The sequence below is a fragment of the Nelumbo lutea genome, chromosome 2 (genome assembly GCF_056320005.1).
Source record: "Nelumbo lutea isolate HS-2025 chromosome 2, American lotus-T2T, whole genome shotgun sequence".
Classification (NCBI taxonomy): Eukaryota; Viridiplantae; Streptophyta; class Magnoliopsida; order Proteales; family Nelumbonaceae; genus Nelumbo; species Nelumbo lutea.
The window spans coordinates 43581606-43591039 of record NC_142685.1 but is presented as its reverse complement, the minus strand read 5'-3'; the positions used below and the strand labels follow the sequence as shown (position 1 = coordinate 43591039).

General features: G+C 46.8%; 1 pseudogene; it reads left to right on the top strand.

Moving 5' to 3' along the window:
• The first annotated feature begins 6327 nt into the window (after positions 1-6327).
• Positions 6328-7023, top strand: LOC148870230 (protein ELF4-LIKE 4 pseudogene; annotated as a pseudogene).
• The last annotated feature ends 2411 nt before the right edge of the window (positions 7024-9434 follow it).

The window sequence follows — 9434 nt, the reverse complement described above, 5'->3', positions numbered from 1 at the left end:
CCTGAACCGAGCTTGCCCGAAAGATTGCTTCCCCCTCCCCAGAATTGACCGCCTAGTGGACGCGACCTCGGGAAACGAGTTGCTAAGCTTCCTGGATGCCTACTCGGGCTACAACCAAGTTAGAATGGACCCATTCGATGAGAAAAAAACCAGCTTCATAACCGAGTTCGGCCTGTATTGCTACAAAGTCATGCCCTTCGGACTAAAAAATGCCGGAGCGACTTTCCAAAGACTTGTAAATAGGCTATTTCGGCCCCTGATTGGTACGAAGATAGAGTGCTATGTAGACGACATGGTCGTCAAGACTCAGTTTTCACAAGAATTAATACAAGACTTAGATTCTGTTTTCCAAATCCTGCGTCAGTTTAGCATGAACTTGAACCCCAACAAATGTGTCTTCGGCATCACCTCAGGCAAGTTCCTAGGCTACATTGTCAATCGGCGCGGTATTGAGGCCAACCCGGACAAAATAAAAGCCATTCTAGATATGAGACCACCTCGGAAAGTAAAAGAGGTTCAGAGGCTAAACGGCCGCATAGCCGCTCTAAACCGCTTCTTGTCCAAATCAGCAGACCGCTGCTTACCCTTCTTCAAGGCAATCAAAGGCAAAGGGTTCGAGTGGACCTAGGACTGCCAGTTCGCGTTCGACGAACTAAAAGGTTACCTCACTAGTGTGCCAAACTTAGCCCGGCCCGAAGTGGGCGAGGTCTTAGAACTGTACCTCTCGGCAAGCGACGAGGCGGTCAGTTCGGTACTAATAAAAGAAACAGACCGGGTCCAGCGACCCATCTATTATGTTATTAAAATTTTGCAGGGAGCAGAGGCAAAGTACCCGGAGATAGAAAAACTAGCATATGCCCTAGTAATAGCAGCTCGGAAACTCCGCCCATACTTCCAGGCTCACACCGTCATCGTCCTGACTGACAAACCTCTTAGACAAGTTTTACTCAAACCCGAGGTTTCCGGTCGACTGAAGAAATGGGCCACCGAACTCAGTGAGTACGACCTCCAGTACAAACCGAGAACCGCTATCAAGGCCCAAGCTTTGGCAAATTTTATCGCCGAGTGCACTTTCAGCCACGAAGCCCCACAGGTCGAGCCCGAGGTCCCCAGTTCGGGCGAACCCGGAGCTCCTGAGCCCATAGAGTCTGAACCCCATGAAGTAGCAGCCAGTGTGGCATCTCTCCTGGTCAGGCGAAGCGCGAACTGGGATGAAGAGCCCTGGATCCTTCACGTGGATGGTTCCTCGAACCGGCAAGGCAGCGGAGCTGGAATAGTCTTGTGCGGCCCGAGCGGCACAAAATTAGAATATGCACTACGCTTTGAGTTCGCAGCATCCAACAACGAGGCAGAGTACGAAGCACTGATCGCCGGGCTGGACCTAGCGCGAAAGGTAAAGGCAAAACACTTGGTCATCTGCAGCGATTCTCAGCTCGTGGTGAACCAAGTTACCGGCGAGTACGAAGCACGCGATCTCTCCATGATCGCATATTTGGCCAAAGTAAAAGAAGCCCTGCTCAACTTCCAGTCACACATCATCAGGCAAATCCCGAGGTTAGAAAACACTGAGGCCGACGCCCTGTCCCGGTTAGCCAGTAGAAGTCACAACAATATGAGAACTGTGTACATAGAGGACTTGCCTCGGCCTAGTATTCTCGAAGGGACAGAGGAGGTCGCTCCCGTCTTGGAGGCAGAGCCGAGCTGGATCGATCCACTCGCGAGCTTCTTGATAGACGGAACCCTCCCTGCAGAACGCAATGCGGCCAAGAGGGTGCAGCGCCAGGCAGCCAAATACGTCATAATAGATGAACGGTTGTACCGACGGTCGTACACGCTCCCCTATTTGTGTTGCTTGCGACCTACCAAAACCGAGTTCGTACTCCGCGACACTCATGAAGGCCTGTGCGGCGGACACTTGGGGGGCAGAGCACTCGCCCAAAAGGCACTTCGACAAGGATACTACTGGCCAATGATGAAGGCAGAAGCTGTCAAGCTCGTCAGAAAATGCGGCAAGTGTCAGAAGCACGCTAATATCCACCATCAACCTGCCTCCAACCTCAAATACCTCGCCAGCCCGTGGCCCTTTGCACAATGGGGCATCGACCTCCTAGGGCCATTCCCACCAGCAATAGGCGGAAGAAAATTCTTAGTTGTTGCAGTAGATTACTTTACGAAGTGGATACAAGTTGAACCTCTGGCAATTGTTACGGCTCGAAACAAACAGAACTTCTTTTGGAAGAACATAGTATGTCGGTTCGGGTTACCTCGGGTACTAATCTCCGACAAAGGCAAACAGTTCGAGGATATCAAGTTCCAAGAATGGTGCCAGAACAAGGGGATTCGGCAAAATTTCACGTCAGTCGCACACCCGCAGGCAAACGGTCAGACGGAAGTAATGAACAGAGCCATCTTGCGCGGACTGAAAGCACGTCTGGATCGAGCTAAGGGATTGTGGGCCGAAGAGCTACCAAGTGTCTTATGGGCTCACCGAACTACTGAAAAAGCAGCCACGGGAGAAACCCCCTTCAACCTCACCTACGACACTGAAGTAGTGATCCCGACGGAAATCGAAATAACAACATTGCGATTAGAAACGTACAACGATCGTACGAACGGAGATGAGTTATGTACCAACCTTGACCTACTGGACGAGGTAAGGGACCTCGCGCACATCCGAACAGCGGCATACCAGCAGCAGGTAGCTCGCTACTACAATAGTAGAGTAAAGCAACGAAGCTTTCGAGTCGGCGACCTGGTCCTTCGTAAGATTATGGTGCCCGAACCCGGCATGGGCAAGCTTGGACCTAATTTGGAAGGGTCGTATAAAGTAAAAAGAGCGCTCGGGGGCGCATACGAACTCGAAACCTTGGAAGGCAAACGAGTACCTCGAGCGTGGAACGTTGTGAACTTAAAGCGATACTACCTATAAACCACCAAGCGAAGTGGACGAAATCAGGTCCTAGGTGGCACGAGGCAAGCCAAGAGGAACTTCGGCGTAGACAAACAAAGAAGAGCATATTATCAGCTCGGCAAAAAACCAGTTCGCGGCATAAAAGACTGCAGAAATTTAATAACCTAGACAGTGGCAGACAAAGAAACAAGAGTCACGCCTAAATCAAGAGTCACGCCTAAATCAAGAGCGGCCTCACCCCACCCGGTCTGAAAGGGCCATCCTTGTGCACTTCGCACACCGAAGTAGTCCCGCTTCCACGCCGGGACCTTATTAGGAAGATCGTGCAGAAGCTTAAAACCCTGGCGAGGAGAAAGGTAATATGCCCGTCTTCCCCCAGGAAGAGAACCCGCCTGTCTCTTGAGCATCAAGATAGAGGAGAATATCTCTAAGTCCAAGGGGAAGTTCTGCTCGCAAAAAAGGGAAACTGTCCCCACCAGGTTCCGAATAGAGTTCAGATGAAGCTGACCAATAGTGACACCGAAGTGGTTTATGACTTCGACGAGAAGGGGATGGAAAGGAAGTCGCAACCCCGCAGCGAGCTGCTCTCGAAAAATCACGATCTCGTCAAGACCGTGTTCCCAAGGAAAGCTACCCGAAGGAATAAAATATGTGTACCCCCCAGGAAGATTGTAAGACAGAAGTATGGATTGAATCCCCTCAGGTGTCATGGTCGAAAGACCAAACCTGTCTAGCATCCAACCTCGGCGGGAGGTAGACGCCAAACTGCCCGAAGCGACTCGGCCTACTGGTTCATGGTCCTCAAGCTCCACATCAGGATCACTGAGGCAGTCTGGGGACACAGCTCGGTTGGTGGAACCTACGTCGGCCCTACTCGAAGAATCGTCTGAGCTATCAAAGCTAGACATTAGGGAAAAGATGGATTCAAGAAAGTACTCACCGGAAAGTTTGAAGAACAAGCCAAAGAATCGTGAAGACTGTATAACCAGCCTTGACACGAGCTGGAAAAGACATGGACGCGAGCTGAAAGGTTGGACGCGAACTCAGTAGACAAACCGTAGAAGTGACAAACCAACCGGGGTCCCCCATTATTTATAGCTACAGTAACCAAGAATCGACCGTGCAGACCGAAGACGATCCGAAGGCCCGCGTTCTTACCGACCGCACAACCCTTAAGGTCGAGACGTGATTGGCGCACGTCTTTCCGAAAAAAGCGAAACGTCAGCGCACGTCTTTTTGAAACTGACGTCGCTTCGACATGTGGCTTTTCCGAAATTGACGCGCCACACGTCTCCCTGACAGTCGCCCGCGCACGTACAGCAGTGGCGCGCCTTTTTGAAATGACCCGCTGTCACGTCCCAGCGGTGCGAATTGGTTTGAAATTTAAAACGCGCGCTGTCACAACCACCAGCGTTCTTGAGTAAGCACATTTCCAGCCTTCTCGGAAACCGAAAGAACCCTAGCAAAAGCATCTCGCGCAGTGAAGGTTCGAAGAACGGGACAAATCCACCTGCTACCGCGCGAAACCCCCCGCACCATGGCAAGACCCCCGGTGCAAGGAGTGGGGGGCAATTGATGAAGGAAGATTTGGCCCGACCTCTCTATCACGTGACATGTGGCAGAAACAACAGCTCGGCAAAAGGGGCCAAGCCTAGGTGGGAACAAGGGGACACGAGCGGACTGAACTCCCTACCGGGGGCCCGATCTCACCCCTTGTAACAGCTCGGGATACACTTCGCCGAACTGACCCTGTAACAGCTCGGGATACACTTCGCCGAACTAACCCACCTTGTAACAGCTCGGGATACACTTCGCCGAACTGACCCACCTTGTAACAGCTCGGGATACACTTCGCCGAACTGACCCACCTTGTAACAGCTCGCGATACACTTCGCCGAACTGACCCACCTTGTAACAGCTCGGGATACACTTCGCCGAACTGACCTGCCCTATAGATACCTCCGAGCTCAAGACTGCCTCGCTCAGCACTTCGCATCACTTGGCACCAAAACCAAACAAATCGTACCACGCCTGACACTAAGGAAGTTCATGCCCAAGGGCGCCGCGCCTGACTGACTTGGGATCTAACGTTTGGCGGCAGCACCCTGAACGGCCACCTGCCACCGCCATCTCCAGTTAGATGACGGTTAGGCAGTGACGGTTCTGTCTCAGCAGAAAGGACGACGGCCGAATTGACAAGCACAAGGGTAATCATACCTGACCTGACAAGGGCCCCGGGACAAGTGCACGAAGTGATTATAAGAGCCCCCTGCCCCCCGACAACAGAGGTATGCAAAAACTTTGCGCTATCTGGTATTACCTTGCTTTTGAAGGATTCTAACTTGAGCTTCGGAGCCTCTACACCGGGTTCCCCCCGGAGCTTCCCCATCTCCTCCATTTCAGGTTCCCTGCTACCCCGTTCGAAAGCAAGGCCACGGACAGCTAAGATCAGCCGGATCGCGCTCCATCACTATCTTTCCCATTTGCAACAATATAGGCAACACCTGAAACTACTGTGAATAGTCTTCCAATAAAAATGTTGTGCTCTATGTAGAACCCATGTGCTTGGTGACCAGGGAGATAGAGAGTTAGGGCTGAGCCCCACCATTGGATGCTAGAGAATATTAGAGAAGCACTTTAGAAAGAGAGAGAATGTGGTGATGGAGCCCATGTGTCAAAGAAATAAAGAACTAAAGAAAAACAAAATGCGTACCTACAAAAAAAATGTGACCGATTACCTCTGTTTGTTGTGTCAAATAGATCATCCATGGCCCCCAAAGATGATGATCTGTGGCCTTTGCGAGACCTTCCTCCATGGTTACGTAGTTCTGTGGTGAGATTATCGCCTTTTGGAATGTAGGTGAAGGCATGATTCTCTTTCTCTCTCTCTCTTGTGTAGGGTTTATGTTTCGAGACACGTTGGAAAACTAAGAGTGCTCCTGATATGGTAGGACCAATTTTAATATATATTAGAGAGAGAGAGGGAGGGAGAGAGAGATTCTAGTAATGGTCTCATCCGAATTTTAGAAATTATCTCCTTTGGGGTCCCCCCTCCTCAAAATTGGTTGCTTGAAAAGAAGTGAACTGTGCTAGACAATGGTTGAACGAAATCCATTCAACAACAAAAATTACTCCTTAGGCTGTGTTTGGTTGCAGTGTAATTTTATTTGTAATAGTACAAATGGATGAGAGTACAAATGAAAAAAAATGCAAATTTCCATATAATTTTGTTTTGGATATTCTACTTCCTTGTCTTAACTTCGTTTTTACTGCAATCAAATAAAAGATGCTAAAATTTAAATAAAATAGGTCAGAATATACACTCAAATCATTTGTACTGTCATAGTTTTGCATCAGTGCAAATTTGTTTGCATTGCAACTAAATACAGCCACAGTCGCTACCCCACCCCCCTCTCTCCCTCGTTTCTGATTTTAAGGCCTCTGCGTACGATCTCCGAAGATTTGATTTAACCACTCATTTGGAAAATGTTTCAGATTTTCAAGTAAGGGGTTTTAATTGGATTGAATTTGGATTGAAAATGGATGGGGATGCATTTACAGGCATTGGCAACAGTATGCAAGTAGATAACAAGGTGTTGTAGACGTTCCAAAAGAGCTTTGTTCAAGTTCAAAGCATCCTATATCATAATAGGTTGTTCATCAACGAGATAAACCATTACCATGAGTCGAAGATCCTGAACAATTGTTTCTGATTCGGGAGCTTAACAACAACATCAGGAGAGTGGTTGATCTCTATTCTGATCTTTCAAACTCTTTTACCAAATTAGTTGACGCTTCATGCGATAGGGATTCAGGTGAGACATTGAATTCGGACGGGAAGCCAGGACACAAAAGAATTAGGCCCGACTAAGAGTTGGAACTTTGGGCACGCCACAAGCCTAGGCTTCGGAAACTCTATGTACTAATTCTTTTACAGCTTAGGAATGAAGAATTTTTCAATATCAACGCAAGTAGATCGGATTATGTAACTCTTGTATCTGTACTGGGGATTTATTCAACATACTTCTCATTAGAATATAAAATGATCTAGAGCAATTTCCACCCTCCAATGAGTGGGTCTGTCAGAAAAGATTGCGTCTGTGATATTTGTGAGAAAGAGTTTGGGCTGTGTTTCATCTTCTTGAGGAAAAAGAAGAAGATGATGAATAGCTTTGGCACATAAGTATACAAGGCTGTAAAAGCTATTCTAATGGGCTTTGCCCTGACGCAAGCTGAACTCGTTTTTCTATGGGCTGTGGAGTAACCTGCGGCAAAGGAAAATACTACAACGATTGAAGATAAAAAGTAGGACTTGGTATATTCAGGCCGTCCATCTCCACGGCGGTGGACCCCTCATCCACCAGTAATGGGCCTATGTTGGGAGAATCCTTCCACGCCGAGAGGAATCCTCAATCCTCGAACATTCCCGAATTGTTTTGTCCGAAAGGAAACGACTTTCTTGCCACGTGGAAGATGCCGAGTGGCTCACGATCTACAACTTGCTTAGTGAATCTGACGTCAACACTTATCAAAAGGGTGATGCCAATTGGGCAGCAATCTCATCTGCTACATCTCCCAACCTTTCAGATAATAACTTATTAATTTTTAGGCTTCTTTTGAAAGCCCAGTTGGTCCGTGAATGTCTCCACTTTTTTCGTGTGAAATGTTAGTGGGATCACTTGATATTCTTTATTTTATTACTAGATAGGGTTATTATGTTTAAATAATAATAAGATTATTATTCGGGTTGTTCCTTTAGTTTATAAAGCAGAGTTTGGTGTATTGTCGACACGCATACGAGGTAATACGCCTTGGGAGACGTGGACGCCTAATCTCCACTCGCGGAAAGTCTACGCATCCCCATCCGCTCTTTTGGTCAAACTTTCTTTATTTTTAATTAATTATATTATTTGTTCACTTTAATTTTTTTTCGTTTTTTCAATAATTAACCAAATAGACTTACTTATTTGCCCTCGCTTTTCAAACAATTTCTTTCTTCCCCTTTTGGCCGGGTAAAGCTCTGCTGTAATCAAACATCGTTAACCACCGTCGTCCCTACGCTGATTGAGACACTTGGTTTGTTACTTTTCATGTACGAATTCTAAACGTGGTTGTACACCTTTGGGGGACGAGACGGGATCTGCTCCTCACTTGGGCGCCTCACATATACATCCATCGTGTATTGGGAACATCTCCCATGAATAATAACTTAAAAGTATGAGAAATGTTCTTACTGCATGGTAGGATGTGCGTGTGACGCATCATCTTTGAGGAGTAGATCCGATCTCATGGGGGAATTTACATCTCTGCCCCACAACGCCCCATAATACATCTTCACCGTGCATTGAGAACATCTCCTACTAATATAATCAATTCAGGTACATCATCAGAAGATGTTCCTAATACACAGTGGGGATATACTGTGGGGTGAGACATGGTGAAGCGGAGATGACAAGCTTCTGGCAGAGTTTGAATCTCCTTTCAACAAATACTGTCCCAGCACTCTTTTAAGTAGACCTGTTCGTAGGTGGCTTCGGGCCGGATTCATTAAAATTTTGACAAAAGTCAAGTATGAATCCAGCCCATGAACAAATCTATTTTAACATGATCTGTGTTATTATATGTTGGAAGGATTTTTAGTTGAGAGAGGTTTGGACTCATCAATCTGAGGCAAGTTCAAAATTCAGAACTCATATGGCCCTGTTTGGTATTTCAATCATTTATCCATAACCCCATATGGTTATTTTGCTCTTTTCCTCATTCCTTTTCTTGTTTGATTTAATATTTACAAATGATTTCTAAGAACAACTTTGGAGAAACAGTTATCAGTTACCATGATGTTTCTTACAATGCAAGCAACCTTCTGTTTGGAGAAACACGTTTCTATTTGGCATCCATGCCATTGCTCCATAAAACAGGGATATATCAGCGTTATGTCAGAAAAAACAGTGTTTCAGGAAACGTTTGTTTGTTTGGAATCATTTTTTCATAAAAAAATGGTGCTTCAAGCCACAACTTAGAAATCGAGAAGACGTGCTGAATTTGGAATTTACTGAAACTGCAGCTCATTGCTGCCAACAGGGACATGAGGTGGTAGTGACAGGGTCATGATGTGGCACTGGATAATAGATATCAGTGCTGAAAATGTTTCCAAGAGCATTGGCACTAAACAGAAAATGTTATTGTTGCTTCAAGAAACATCCTATCTGACAGCAACATTTCCAAACAAAAAAAAAAGACACCGTTTTCTTTTCAACTAACACATCAGCAAAAAAACAGTGCTGTATCTGCAGCATGGTTGCCAAACATATACTTAAGTAATAACGGGCAGGAATAAATATATAAGCTCAGGCCCATGCTTATAGAGATATCTGCTCCTCCCAGAGTGCACCTCACAGCACGTTTCAGCCACATGTTCCAAATGCATGACTGGAACGTGCTGTGAGGTCGGTGAGGCGCGCTCTGTGAGGAGCATATCCGAATTCATGCTTATATGGGTCTTTGGTCGAATAATATACATACG